This window comes from Pteropus vampyrus, unplaced genomic scaffold, assembly GCF_000151845.1.
Source record: "Pteropus vampyrus isolate Shadow unplaced genomic scaffold, Pvam_2.0 Scaffold22, whole genome shotgun sequence".
Classification (NCBI taxonomy): domain Eukaryota; kingdom Metazoa; phylum Chordata; class Mammalia; order Chiroptera; family Pteropodidae; genus Pteropus; species Pteropus vampyrus.
Window position 1 is genome coordinate 764,020 of NW_011888803.1, and position 15,776 is coordinate 779,795.

Consider the following 15,776-nt stretch of genomic DNA (forward strand, 5'->3'; position numbering starts at 1 on the left):
TAAAAGTGGGTGGGACTTGAATGACTTGAGAGAAGGACATTTCTATGTGCAGAAGTGTGTGAGCAAGCCTCTGGGAATGTAAGAGACAGGCAATGGCCAGAGCTAGGGAAGAGAGCACTGTTTGGGGAGTCTCAGGTGATGTGGTTGGAAAGATACCGACTGACTCAGATTACCCTGCAAGAAGCAGGAAAATGAACGTTATATTTAGCTCACTGGAGTATGAAGATGTGGGGTCAAAAATCTAATTTTCATGTTTATCATGTGGAACCAGTCTTCACCCTCCAAAATATGTTTCGTGCTATTACATGTTCTCATCTTGTCCAAGAAGTTAAATTTTTAGTACCATGAACGTCAATGAAAACAGGTTTGTTTTTTCCTTCCCCTTGTGTTATTGAAACCTATGTTTACAGGACCTTATGTTACTTATACTCCACTGTGTTACCTCTAATCCCAACCTTTATTTGCTACTAACACATTGGAAAGGTGATAGTTTCATTGAGGATGAGCCCCATTGATCTGTCTCTGTGAGGCAAGATCCTTTCCTCAAGCATTTGGGGGCACATTTTTTCTGAGAGGCAGCATGAACACAGATGGAAGTCAGACTGTTTGAGTTAGGATCCAAGCTTTGACACTTATTACTGTGGAACCTCTGGTAAATACTTCTCTGTGCCTCAGATTTTCATCTGTTTCTGATGATTAAATATGTTAATTCAGATATGATGCTTTAAGCAGTACCCGGTACATAGTAAAGAACGGTTACCTCAAATCATGCATTCTAAATTACTACATGTCCATGGAATGAATATCTCATTATTTATTTAGTCATTTCATCTTCTACTAAAAATGTTATTTCTATTTTTTCCTGTAACCATAGATAATAAGAATGCTGACTCTTTGGGTAGGTGGGTGTATTTCTGTAGCTGCGCTTTTGAAACACGTATTACCTTACGGCAAAGGAAACCAAGGCCCAGAGAGCAGTAAGTAGCAGGCCCAGGACCAGAACCCAGATCTTTTTGTTCCAAATTCAAATTTAATGGGTTTTCTTCCCTTCCCACTTCACAGCTACCTCACAGTCTCCCCACACTGGAATATTTTCATTTGGTGACCTATTTTCTAATACAATCATGTGCTGCTTAATGACTAGGTACTTTCTGGAAATTGCATCAAATTGTATTATTAGGCAATTTCATCACTAATACAAATCTGCACAGTATAGCTTTCTACATACCAAAGTTATATGGCATAGAGTATTGCTTCTAGGCTAAAATCCTATGTAGCATGTTACTGTGCTGAATACTGTAGGCAATGATAAGCATTGTATATCTAAACACAGCTAAACATAGAAAAAGTACAGTAAAAATATGGTATCAATGATAAAAAATGGTACACTTGTATTGGGCACTTAGCCTGAGTGGAGTACGCAGGACTGGAAGTTGCTCTGGGTGAGTCAGTGGGTGAGTGTTGAGTGAATGCTAAGACATTACTGTATGCTACTGTAGACTTTATATATACTGCTTCCTTTTGCCAGGGTCAGAAATAGAACATCAAAGCTGTCAATGCCACTCCATGACCAGGGGTGGGCTGGATTGATTGGAAATATCAGGGAGAAACTGGCTGGGTCAGGCACAGATCACCATAACAGTGACAGTCAGGAGGGAGTGAAAGGTGGCCTGAGGGTCAGTAGGAATAAGAAATCAAGATGGAGAGATAAAGGAGCATAGGGTTTCATCATGGCAGTATGATTTTGGCTATTGCACGTTGGAGCAGTGGTCAGGTTAAGGAACTTAGTGATATTCATTAAAAAAAAAAAGTGTTTAACAAAGAAAGGGTATAGAACTTAAGACTTAATATTTGGACTATGGAAATTAGTTTTTGGTTCTGTTGACCCTATCTGACACAAAGGGCTCTCTCTGACATTAAATTGATGGAAGAAATAAAACTTATCTATGCTTTATGTCATTATAACCTGAAAATATTTCCAAAGTACAGGGACAGACTGGCTCCACACTACCACAGAAAGCTTTTACTAAAGTGACAGTGGCACGTAATACATGTTAAGGTAGCTCCTGTGGACCTGTGTCTTTGTACTGTCTTAGGTCTTCAACAGAGAATTTATGGCAATGTACTCTGACGACCATCCAGCTAGACCTGGGAGGACTGTATCACCTCTGAATGTGTAGCACTGTGGGGACAGGCTCTTCTGTGCTGAAATAGGTCAGTGGCTAACTGATTGGAATGTAATCTGTGCACTTAAAAATTGAGGTGCTGTGAGTGAGAGGGAATCTATTACCAAGGCCCACAGATATTGCTCCTGTTAGAGAAAAAAAAAAATTGTCTGAACCACATACCCTTCAATTTCTTGCTGAAAATTCAGCTCCATTATAACCTTATGGGACACTGGTGTATATATGGTACATTGTTGACTGAAACGTCATTATGGGGTGTGTGACTGTAGTGCCAGCGCTACAAACATAGCTGCCGCAAACATCGCTGCTTCTTTTTCCCTTTCAGTAGTAGATCAGCTACTGAGTATTGCCTGAAGAAAGGTGGCTTTCAGGAGGTGGACAGCTATGTGTGAATAAAATAAGGGTGGAGGACATTGCACAGAATGCCTGGCCTGACCTATTTACTAAGCTGTTATGCCAGAGCAGGCAGTTTTATCAACCCATGGCTGAAATTTGAAAGCTCTGGCAGAGAAATGTCAGGATGAGGTAACACTTAAATTATTAAGGAAAAAAGTACTGTATTAAAGAGGCCGGAGAATAATAACCTATGGACACTGCCTTGTTTTGGGCAGGAAAGGAAGAGATAGATGTTTTAATTGACTGTCTTACTTGAAAATAAAAAGAATTCCTGAGGCCTACTAAAAAAACTTAAGTTTCAGAGAACCCCGAGCTTCTTTCTGATGAAATTTCTTCAATATTTTACAATGGCATATTAAAAGAGTTTTTAAATTAAAATCTCCCAATACATCTTTGGAGGGACTGTGGATTAGGATGCTTGGACCAGCCCTTTCTTCCCCAGTCGATTGGGTTACAGTGCCCAGGGCCAAAGTGCCACCTCTATCAGCTGCCCCAGCCACGGGGGCACTCCTACAGCCCTGTCAGAGAAGATGCCAGCTGGAGCAGAGCCTGACAGAGAGCACAGAGCCCGGTGAGTTCATCATGGTCTTGCTGCCCCAGTCCATCCGGACACTCCCCTGGCCCCAATTAGCAGATAGGAAATAGCATCCAAGTGAACTGCAACCACTAAATTAAAGAGGAATAACAGACATGAAAGAATCAAATGGGAAAAGAACATTTTGGATCCTGAAGGAACAAGTTGCTTGTCAGAGATATAACGAACTGAAACAAAATAAGTTGCTGCTCTTTAAGCCTTTTTTCTAACACTGCTGGGGTTCGTTAGCTTGGGGAAGAACACCGAAATTGCGAAAGGCAAAAAAAAAAAAAAAAAGAAAGAAAGAAATGCTTATTGTTCTCATGTTCAATTTCTTATTTAATATAACTTAAAAAAATTTAATAGAAAAGAGAGGGCATCATTAATTTTAGAGTCTGCAAGAAATGAAAATGAAAAATGATCTGCTGATTAGCGATGTGCAATTTGTTCCTTGAATGTCTTCAATAATGTGTGAATGTCACATTACATAACACTTATAATGATTAAAACAGAAGATGAAATAAGATAGGATAGATCTTGTGTTCTTCCCTTGACTAGTGTACAACTCATCTCATCAATCTCTCTGGGCTTGCAACCTTAAATTGAATAAGCAGTGTTATTGGGGGAGATTTATAGCCACAAGACTTAGCAGCCTCACTGAAGAACTCTTACAGTACTATTTTGAGAAGCCTCCAAGATAATTCTTGGGATTTGTATTCATTGTAGCCTGTCATAAAACATCGCCTGAACTCATAATGACTAGTGAACCTTCTCAGGAACTTAATATTCTGACAGCAACGTTGAAAATGGCAGTTGTTGGTGCCCCATCTTTTGGGAAGGTAAAGCTTTCCCAGTCCCAATTTAATATTATTTTGTTAGAAATGGTGGCTTCATTATAGTGGGAGATTATGCACATACCAATAGACATGGGTCCTAAGGAATGCTCATGAAAAACCAGTGAGCTTTTGACATCACAAGGCAGACCTACACAGAACAGGTATGAGGACACCCTTATGAAATGTTTGTTAAAAGAATGAATGAACTGGTAATGAAGAGTTTTTTGTTGTTGTTGTTGTTATTTTTTTTAATTTAAGTACTTTCTGTGACAAGTCCTGACACTTGGTGTATAAGTACCATTAAGTAAGATCAGCTTATTTAATGCAATTTTTAAAGGAAATGCCGTTCCATGCCATGGACTAGTCATAGCCTGGAATAAAAGTTGAAAAAAGATTTTGTTTTGTTTTGTTTTGTTTTCATTCAGCTTTATTGAGGTATAATTGACAAATAAAGTTGTATATATTTGAAGTGTACAACATGATGATTTATGTATGCATTGTGAAATGATTACCACAGTTAGGTTAATTAACACATCTATCACCTCACCTAGTTATAATTTTTTTGTGCTTGTGGTAAGAACACTTAAGATCTATTTTCTTAGCAAATTTTAAGTATACAATCCATTATTACTACCTATAGTTGCCATGCTATACATTACATCCCCAGAATTCATTCATCTTATAACTGAAGGCTTGTATCCTTTGACCAACATCTCCCTATTTCACCCACCCCTTAGTCCTGGGGAATCACCATTGTACTCCTTGTTTCTTAGTTCAACTTTGTCTTTTCTTATTTTTAAATTCCACAGATAAGTGAGATCATACAGTATTTGTCTTTGGCTTATTTCCCTTAGCATAGTGTCCTCTAGGTTTATCTATGTTCTCACAAATGATAGGATTTCCTTCTTTCTCATAGCTGAGTAACATTCCATTGTGTGTATATATACCCCATCTTCTTTAGCTATTCACTCATTGATGGACACTTAAAAAAAGATTTAACTTAACAAGTCACCTAATACTAGATTTCCCTTTAAAAGTTATCAGTAAGCCTTTGCATGACTACTTCTTCCTTTGGAGTGTTCACTTCCTTTCAGAACAGCCTGTTTATTACTGGACCATGAGCTCCTTGAGCATGAGTCTGTGCCTGTCTTGGTTGCCCCACATCTCGATTATGCCTGGGCCATATTAACACCCTAGAAACACTTTCTGATATAGGAAATGAAAGTTATTATTTATAAGAAGTCAAAATCCACCTCCTTGAACTTCTGCTTAATAGACCTAGTTCTATCTTCTGCTCAAAAAAGAATATGCCAACTCTTTCTTCAATGTGAGGATTTTGATGCTTAATCACTTCTCAATTTTCCTCTGCTCCAGATCCTAATTCCCTTAGTTGTTTCTTTTCTTTAGCGGCTATGCCAATCATTTTGTATGTCCTGGTCAGCTCAAACCTAAGGTCTTTCTTCCCTCAGCTAATATCAAGGAAACATTTCTACCCATCTTTTATTGAAACAATGACTTTTTTTAAAAAACTGAATTTATGACTTATCCCATTTATCATTGTAAAATTTAATCATGTTGATTTTTACCCATCTTTCTACCTTACTGAGAGTTTTCCAAATGCTGATATTTGTCAACAGTGTTGTTGCCACAGTGTTATATCTTTGCATGTTTGATCAACAAAATTGTGGATACTTTGGTAGATGCTGTGGATACTTTGGTAGATGTGGATACTTTGGTAGATGCTGATAGGGTCCTCTTTTCCCCCTAGTGTGGCACTCATCCATCATTTACCCCTCATATATGATCATTAGGCATACAAAAATTTCCATGTTGTGCTACAGGTGACTTTAGAAAATATTAAATCTATTCACCCTCTCTACCAATTCTGCATGTAAGGAAACTAAATCCAAAAGAGCCCATGGCCACATGGCTGGTTAGTAGAAAAACCCAGACTAGAACAAAGGCCAAAGGATACCCAAGGCAGGTGTCCTTTCCTCTTTATCGCAGCTGTCCTGTCCCTCTTTTTTTCTAATACACTTAATTTGTTTAAGGGCAGTTTTAAGTTCATAGCAAAATTGAGCTGAAGGAACAGATTTCTCATATACTCTCTGGCTCCACACATACATATACTCCCCGGCTATTGACATCCCTCACCAGGATGGTACATTTGTTACAATCGATAAATCTACACTGACACATCATCATCACACAGAGTCTGTAGTTTACATTAGACTTCACTCTTGGTGTTGTACATTCTATGGGTTTGGACAAATTTATAATGACGTATATCCTCCATTATTGTCATATAGAGTAATTTCACTACCCTAAAATTCCTCTAGTCTTCTCCCGCTTAGCTTTCCCTTCCCCCTAACTCCAGGCTAGGACTGATATTTTTACTGTCTTCATTGTTTTGCCTTTTCCAGAATATAATATAGTTGGAACCATATAGTATGTAGACTTTTCAGATTGACTTCTTTTATTTATAATATGGATTAAAGATTCTTCTAGGTCTTTTTATGACTTGATAGCTCTTTTTTTTTTTTTTAGTATTGAATATTTCTTTGTCTGGATACACCACAGTTTATTTATCCATTCACCTACTGAAGGACGTCTTGGTTGCTTCCAAGTTTTGGCAATTATGAATAAAGCTACAGTAAACATCCATGTGCAGATTTAGAGTGGACATACGTTCTCAACTTCTTTAGATATATACCAAAGAGCATGATTGCTGGATTGTGTGGTAGACTATTTGTAAGAAACCACTAACCTGTCTTCTGCAGTTACATGTCATTCTCAAATTCAGTACAAGAAACATTGACCATCTTTACTGAAATCTCAACATATTGTGGAAGGTTTCCTAGTCTTTTATGTGAAGGTCATATACTAATGTTAATTTGGAAGTACAGACCATGGTAAAATTCCTTCTATCTCTAAAAATAAAACTTTAAAACACAATCTGTTGCTTAAGAACTGGTATATTATAGGTAGAATTAAGCATGCGTGTATGTCGTGAAGGAGAAATTGTGTGTGTGTGTGTGTGTGTGTGTGTGTGTGTGTGTGCGCACGCGCGCGCGCATTTGCTTTATTCCGTACTTAAAGAATAGGAGAAACAGGATAATTTATTAGCCATTGAAAATTTTCACATGAAGACACACTGGCCATGCACAACTATTTGTAGGGCATATAGCCTTGTTTTGTGCTAAATAAGGAACTCTGTTTTTGATGAGGGAGTGTCCATTTTTTCAGTAGAAAGAAAATAGCTCTTTGCACCTTGCCGACTGAATTGCTAACTATTCTTCAGCCACAAGTCCCATTGTCCTCATTATTCAGTATTTAAATATATGTAATGTAATGTCTTCACTGCCATTTCTGAAGAGCTCTTTTTCTTCAATCTCCGAAACTCAAGACCAAGAACACTTTTCTTTTAGGTTCATATTATTATTGGTTAGAAGAAACTGATCTATAAATTTTCAGAGTTAAAAAACACTGAGAAAAAGTTCCCCTTATACTTTTCTCAGAACTTAACTTTAGTCTACGGCCATGCTACCCTGAACACGCCCGATCCTGTCTGATCTTGGAAGCTAAGCAGGGTGGGGCCTGGTTAGTACTTGGATGGGAGACCACCTAGGAAGACCAGGTGCTGTAGGCATTAAAAAAAAAAAAAAAAAAAAGCTTAACTTTACTGACACTGTGTTTCGAAAAAAAAAAAACACCTTTAAAATCTGTTGTTTCATCAGAGCTGTTTGTAGGGAAAATGTAAGCCTCAGTATTGTTTAACTGCCGTCCAACAGAGGACTATCATATTGCACTTCTAATCAAAAAATAAATTGAACATAGTGGTAGGCTTACAGAAGGAGAGAGAATTAGATTTGATTAGATTAGGTTTAACCTGCCTGGAATAAAACTGTCTGCCTTTCCTGTTATTTGTCAATGTTTATAGCAGGTTTTGTCTACAATGCTTTCACTATTATTTCCAGGTGGTAAAAGGCAGTCAAGCAGAAAAGACACTCATAAATGTCAGAAAAGAGTAAAGTTTCTTTTACATTTGAAGGGCTTTGAAGGTCAAGTTCAACCTACTTAAGGGAGCAGAGCGATGGGTATGTAGTAGCATGTTGGTAGTGTATTTAGGCATATAATTTATGTGAAGTTAATGCACTTGTCTATTATGCTAAGAAAATAAACTATCTTGGGAAGGCTTTATTTATTTTATACATTGTGTTCACCTATTTGAAGGTAAGATAAGTCAAATTTCCATAATTTTTGTTGAGGAAGGAAAGATGTTCGGCTTGCCAAAAGTGATCAGGTTATAAGGCAGTGTGATTCTTTCCTTGTTCCTTCTATTATAATTCAGTTCTTTTTCCTGGCAGCTTCCCCACTCCATGATATGACAAAGAAGAGCTCTGTTAAGAATTTTTGCAAACCAATGAGAGATCCCCGCACCCTGCCCCACCGCCATAGCCTTTATTGAGATGTTTTCTTTTTCTTTTTCTTTATGAGGCTTTATTTTTTTTTCCCACCAGGGAGCCTGAGCAATTATAGTTTAAAGCTACTGAAAACAGGTATGTTCTTTGATATCAAATAGCTTCTTGAAGATTTTTCAAACTAAAGGGACCCGAAGGTTGTATTTCAAGGTGTTACTAGCATAGGTCTTTGTAGTTAAGAACTCTCTGAATGTTCTACCAAGTGTATTATTCTTTAGAAATGTTGGACTTCAGTACTGTTGTGCTTGGTAAAAGGTAAAGTATTTGAGTGTGTGTATGTGTGTATGTGCGTGTGCGTGTGCATGTGCGTGTGTGTGTGTGTGTGTGTGTGTGTTCCCAGCTCTGCTGAACTGAGTCTCAGTAGTTACAAATTGTTTCTCATGGTGCAGGATTGAGGATAAGGTATTAGAATAGAATAGACATTTACTGAACACTCATGTGTGCCAGATACATAATGTATATTACTTTTCTCAATCCTCACTGTTCTTATGAGAAGAACATTGAAAGGCCCCATGCTTTTTTTTACATCTAATCCTCATTAGGGGTTCGGAGAGGTAATGTGTATGTATTTAGAGCAAACTCAGGTTTCTTTAATGTTCACAGCTAGCTCATGAAGGTAGGCTCCAGAGAGGAGGCATTAGAAGAGAATAAAATCTGGAAATCAAAGCCAATTTCTTGGAAAGTGTGTGCATGTGTGTGTGTGTGTATGTTGTGTGTGTGTTAGGGAGGTAGAAAACACATTTTCATACTCTAAAATGCATTGAAAACTATAATATCACTAGATGATAAAAGGCCAGGTGTCTTTTTTGAGGAAATGTATTTTTGGCTACCCTACTTAGGTCCTGGTTTGATCTTATTTTCTTTGACTTTAATTATCTTCTTTCCCTCCTGTTGTCAGTTTTTAATCTGAAAATCCCTGTTGCTTTTCATATATAGGAAATTCACTTCTCTCTTTGCTTTTACCTTCTATTTCCACACCATGCCTTATCTTAGAAACCCAAAATGTCTACGATAGTATTTTACTAAACAACGAACCATGAATGTGTATTCAACAAACATCTGTTGAGCACCACCTGTATGAGATATTATACTAGGATGATGTAGTGTCAACAAACACGCGTAATTCCTGTCCTTGTAGAATTTCAACCCTAATGAGAAAGACAACTGATCAATCAACATTTGTATGAAACTTTGGTGTTTATGAAGGAAAGGATTTTTATAAGTTTTATCAGTTAAACTTCATAAATCTGTGAGGAAACGGCTCTTAAAAATCTCCATTTTACCTTTTAGAACTTTGTAGATAGGAGCTACTTTGTCCAATGAGGAGCTGAGTTTAGAATATTGTCTACCTCCAAATCATCTTTTCTTTTGACTACATTGCCTCTTGAAAAGGATTAAAACAAAACATCCAGAGATATACAAGCATCTGTTTTCACTTACAATAACTATTTTTTTTTACCTGAAAAACACAGAGGCAGAAAATAAATAAATTCATTTAATTTATTGATTCATCAACATTTCTTGAGCACCTAATAAGTGCCAAAGAATGAGTTGCCGGGACTAAGGGTCCAAGATGTGGTCCTTTCCTTTAAGACATTGTAATTTATTGGAGTAGACAGACATATAACTAAATAAATACAGGCCGCAAGATAAGCGATTCTCAAGGTATAATGTAAAAATCACTAGCTTTTTAGACAGTCTGGTTTGAATCTTGACATCACTGCTTATTAGCTGTTGTCCCAGGCAAATCATTTATCCCCTTTGAATAAGTTTCTTCAACTGTAAAATGGGGGATAAGAGTATTTACGTGGATTGCAGTTGTAAATATTAGAGGAAATGTGTATAAAGGGTCCAGCATAATTCCATACACACAGTAGGTGCTCAATTAATGAGAGTGTAATTATAATATGACTTAGACAGTACAGATTTTATATCTACATGTAAAATTTGTAATCTACGTATAAAATGTATATTATATTTGTTTTACATCTATCATCTAGCTAGCTAGCTAGCTAACTAGCTATGGACTCTACAAGAATCTGACTTCCTGATGAGATAGTAGAAAGGCTAGGAGAACTATCTGAGAGATGGCGAAGTTTTTAGAGTGTGAAGACAGATTGGTTTTTTGTTTCATTTTATTGGTTTTTTTCCCCCCTGAACTGAAATTCTGGGTAGACAGGACTATTCCAACATATGAAGCCATCAAAAAAGCATGGGGCCTTCCAAGAACCACAAGATACTTATTATAGCTAAAGTATTAAGTATGAGCTTGGGGAGGCTGAGAGATAGGCTAGACAAACAGTCAGAGGTCAGATCATAAAGAGGCTTTTATATCATGCTAAGCCACTTGGACTTTATCTTATATAGACAACTTTCTCTCACCTAAATAGAAAATGACAAGCCTTGAGTTAAAGTGATTGAAACAACTTATCTTGTTTTGTGGAGTTCTTGATTACACGGAAAGAATAGGAGATCTACTAAAAATTTATCTGAAAAACCAAGACATGATATGTGTTGAACAAGAATCTTTATAGTCGATGGACAATGGAGAAGTGAGATTTCTGGTGAAATATACCATTAGGAAGCATCTTAAACCAAGTCCCAGAAGGAGCATGCAGTGCTGACATGTTATAGGCCAAAGCATCCTGCAGCAAATTTTGTCCATTTCATGGCAAGTTCTAAAGCAGCAGGGACATGGCTCAGAGTGCCTGAACCCCAATAGAACACTTACCATTTTTCCCTGAAAGTCAGCATAAATATTTGATAACATCTCCCTTTCTGTGAGGAGGCCCTCTCTCAGTGGGAGTGGTATCTGGTGGTATCCTTTAGCAGAACAGAATTATTTGTTATTTTAAGCTTTTCTTTATGTCTTCAAGGTGGATTCTAAAAGCTCCTAAAGTATTTTGATTTTGAATTCTCACAAAAGTATTTTTTTCTTTCATAGTAATTCAATATAAAAGGCAATAAAAGTGATATATTCAGAAGTGTTCAGGACCTGCTATCAGTGCCACATGGGAATAAACTACCTTGCCACTTGCACATCCCTCAGGAGAAAAGAATCACAATTCGCATTTAGGAAATATTGCATGTGTTTGTCTCCGTTTGGCTCGTATTGTCTGCTCTGCTGAAAAGTAGATTTCTTTGCAGATAAAAGCTGCCCCGTCTTGCTGAACTGCTCATCTATTTTGCTTGGGAAGCAGAGGCTTTGTTAAAATCAGGAGTAAAGCCCAATTTGCAAAATATTGCCTAAAAATAACGAAATGCAGGAAAATCTCAAAATGTGCTAAGACTAGGGTCCAACTTCGTCCTTTGGAAAATTACCTAACAAATTCGGCAAATACTGTTTTTAAGTGAGGAGGAATTATGTGTTTTCTAAGTTTCATCTTATGAATTCATGGTTAGTTACTCAAGAATAAACGAAGGTGTGGAGGTAGGTGGCTTTGCCTTTTTGCTGAGATCGGCCAGTGGATATGCACTTAAAGGAGATGAACCAAGCAGCGCTCACCCAGGGCTCCGAAACTGTTCCCAGATGACTCATTTGTTTTCGAGGTTTGTGTACAAAGGTTTCTGGCTTGGCTGCTTTTGCCAATGGGGAGGCATTGGTGAACATGACACACAGACTTTCTCCTTTTCAAGAGCTCACAGTCTAACAGAGAAAGAGATATTAAGCCAGTCATTTCAACAGTGAACAGAGATACACAGGAGAAGTTCAATGTGCCATGGGGTAAGCCCTTTAGGGGTTGTGACAGTTCAACCATTAGGCCCTAATTCTGCCAAAGCATACCTACATAGGCTAGGTCTTGGGCACTAGAGCAGAGATTTTAGTTGAAATATTAAGATTTAGCACAAGCTCACTTTCTATCGACTGAATCTGTTTCTAAAATTTGGGGAAAATGGCTTTTTTTTCCCCACAATTTATTGGTAATTCTTCCCCTGGAACTACCTTTGTGTGTATTTTTATGATAATGGTTACTGATTAAATTTGAATATTTGGCTTAGAGAATGAGCAAATAGTCTCCAGAGAAATCTTCATCTTTATGTAGTCCCATATAAGATATAAAAACAAATTTTTGTTTTCTTATTTTAAGAAATATGCATTGAAATGAAAAATGTCAGCCTGTCTTTGCTTTTATTTCAGATTTTCAACAAACTAACTCAGTGGACACTTAAAACTTTTATTGTGAGTGCCAGGGCTTAGTGGAAGTGGTTTGACCAGGTGTATTAACCCATCGGTGTCCACATACATGTGGGAGACTGAACCTGATCCTGTTCTGTACAATTTATTGAAAAAATGTGGATGCTTCTTTTTAGACAAGGGTTAAAAAGGAAATAATCTCTTTTGCTGCAAAATTTTTCTCAGCAGGTGCAAAATAGCTGCAATCAGGTAGGCTTTGGTAAGTGGCAGTTGCTATCTACCAAGTTGAAAGATCACAAATCCTCACCCCATTTCTATTTCAATTACATAGACACCAGGCTCAATTCGTGAGTGTCTGAAGGCATCCCTAACTCTGTGTAAGAAATGGGCCTGGACCCAGGGCAGGAGCCATGTATAAAGCTGTTGCAAGCCTTCCTTTTAGTAATACCAGCTTTGGCCAATCAGGGCCCCTGGGTCATCACTATAGAGTCTTAGATTTGAGAGCCACCTAGGATCCTAAAAGCATTCCATCATACAGATGAGGAAATCGAGACCTCAAGAGGATAACAGTCTTCCCTGTGGCCACATGAGTTATAGACTTAGGAAAGCATAACCTCTAGCATCAAGCTGCTACCTGTTTTATGCTAGAGAGGTAATATACCAGATTACACTGATTAGTACCACTACTGCCTGGAGCATTGTGTCAAGAATTCAGAAGTTGCATCCTGATCTAGGGAAATAGTGTTGTGGTTGATTAACAGTGTCTTTCTTGGGAGAATGTGGAGGCATGGTGTGCTATGTGTGAATTTGACTGAATGATGAAGGTTGATTGGTAATCCACTAATTATCATGATATGTGAAGTTTGCTTCAGCACAAAGTGCTCTAAAGTCTACCTGGAGCATCAGGACAATTCCACAGAAGAGATGACATTTGGGTTTGGTCTTGAAGAATAAGTAGCAGTTTTCCTGACAAAGATAGTAAAGAAGAAGACATTCTATGAAGGAAAACTAGCTTATGCAAGGGACTTGATATGTGGCGATAAGAAATTAATGATCCTTGATTGCCTGCTGTGTGCTGGGCCCTAAGCTAGGTCCTTTATGTATTATCTCATTATTTAATTCTTATAATGACTCTGATTTTATAGATAAGGAACAGGGACAAATAATATTAAGATACACAAGGTCATATAGCTGCTAAGTAGAACTGAGGTTGTAATTATTGGGACTCTAAAATAACTTTAGTGATAGGTGAGGAAGATGAGACCGGGGAGGAAAGATATCATTGGTTTAGATTTGGACCATTGAATTTTGAGTTGCTTCTGGGGCATTCAAATAGAACTGGCTAGTAGGCTTTTGGAAATATGGCATTGACTGACCTGGTCTTGATAATAAAAAAGTATATCAAAGACTCACTGATAACAGTACAGGCCTAGTGCCTGTACTTCCAGGCTTCTGCTTAACAGTGGAGATCTTTCTGCCTTTGCTATTCTCTAGCACAGGAGACTATAAGTAATAAACTAATGTGCTTTATGTTGCATGAGCAATTCAAATTACTGTCAATGCAATATTAAATCCAGAATTGATAAGAAAACTATCTTACTTAAATATTCAAGTGTTCTTGGCACAATACTATTTATTGTCACCATGAGACCTGTGTTCTGGCAAAACTCTGCTTGTGTTCAGCAAAAGAGTGTTTAATATTATGTGTTCCTCTGCCAAGGTTCAACTTTGACCTACAAGAGGACAGCATCTGTTCCTTAGAGAGATACAGGGAGGTGCCGTAGTTGATTTCTGGCCATAGGGATGGGGTGTGATACGCATGCCTGTATAGGGTAGTCTAACCATGTTCAAAAAAAGGTGGGTTTTCTTTCTTCTTCTTCTTCTTCTTCTTTTTTCTTTTTAACGGCTACAGCACCTGGTCTTTCTGGGTGGTCTCCTGTCAAGTACTAACCCTGCTTAGCTTCCGAGATCAGGCGGGATTTGGGCACATTCAGGGTGGAATGGCCGTAGACAAATTTTTTGGTTGTTTTTGTTTTCATTATTAACTTGTACAATCTTGAAAAGAAGATAAAACCCCAAAGGGTTTTTACGTTAGTGGAGTCCAATGTCCTGGGCAACTCCCAGACTCTTTGTCACCCTTTCTTTAGGGACTTGTGTGGTTTTCCTTCCTTTAGGGTGTAGGGTGAAGAATAGGTTACAATAGTTGTCTAGGCCCCATGCCTGATTCTTTTTGTTCCCTAAGATGATAATGATGATGACAACTACTATGATGACAATACCACCATATTTCATTGATTTTAAAATGTTTTCCCATTTTTTCACATAACTGAGAGTGATGTATATCTTATACTAAATGCCACCTTGCAGTTGCTATCAGCCTATAACAAATTGAATTACTGAGATCTTTCTTGAATCACATGGGTAGTGTATACTTGTATCAAAACCTGCTTGAGTACCTACATGTGGTTCAAATTTCCAGGAGAGATTATTTTCCCTTTATTTTTGCTGTGCCTTTTTGAATGCAAGCTTTATTTCTGGAATATTCTAACTTTAAGGAAATACTATTTTGATATCTTAGCTTCTTGCAGAGGTCTCTTATTAGACTTCCCATTTTGTTTTTCTTATATATAGAGCAACAGTATGAATAACAATTGATGATATTTTAGATTTGATTTAATACTTTAACAATAAATTTAACAGACAGTACTTTCAGGCTCTTTATATGCAGTAACTTATTTAAACCTTTATTAGTCATATTAGTTAGGGTACTACTGTTTCCTGTTTCAGGTAAGAAAACAGAGGAGCAAAGAGGTTAAGCAATGTACCCAAGTTTACATATACTGACTCATTTAGTATATCTTGACCACCCGAAGGCTATGATAGGATGCTGGTGGGAATCTGTTTTCATTCCTGTAAAGTACTTGGCACTGTATTTGAAACTTGCTGAGCCACAGCAAACTTGCAGGTCCCTCCCCTCAGAAAATTGGCCATTGTCTGTTGTCCTTATTAGAAGGACAGAGTATCCTTTTGTTATCCACTTTTCATTCCCTGATGTGAGATTCTAACTTTAAGAGTTATTCTCAGATAAGAGTTTGTTTTCTAAAAAATATGAATTCTTGTAAGTCTTCATTGCATGCCATATAAAGGATGTTGCTTTAATCAGGTTTA

The 15,776-nt window shown here is 37.5% G+C and overlaps 1 protein-coding gene and 1 non-coding gene across 7 annotated transcripts in view; both read left to right on the forward strand.

The window, feature by feature from the left end:
* Positions 1-15,776, forward strand: part of ST6GALNAC3 (ST6 N-acetylgalactosaminide alpha-2,6-sialyltransferase 3) — a 496,004-nt gene that overhangs the window by 189,876 nt on the left and 290,352 nt on the right. The gene's annotated exons all lie outside the window — the stretch shown is intronic.
* LOC111736894 lies at positions 7,523-7,641 on the forward strand. The gene has a single exon (XR_002779282.1). It is a non-coding gene; the product is annotated as a 5S ribosomal RNA (ribosomal RNA).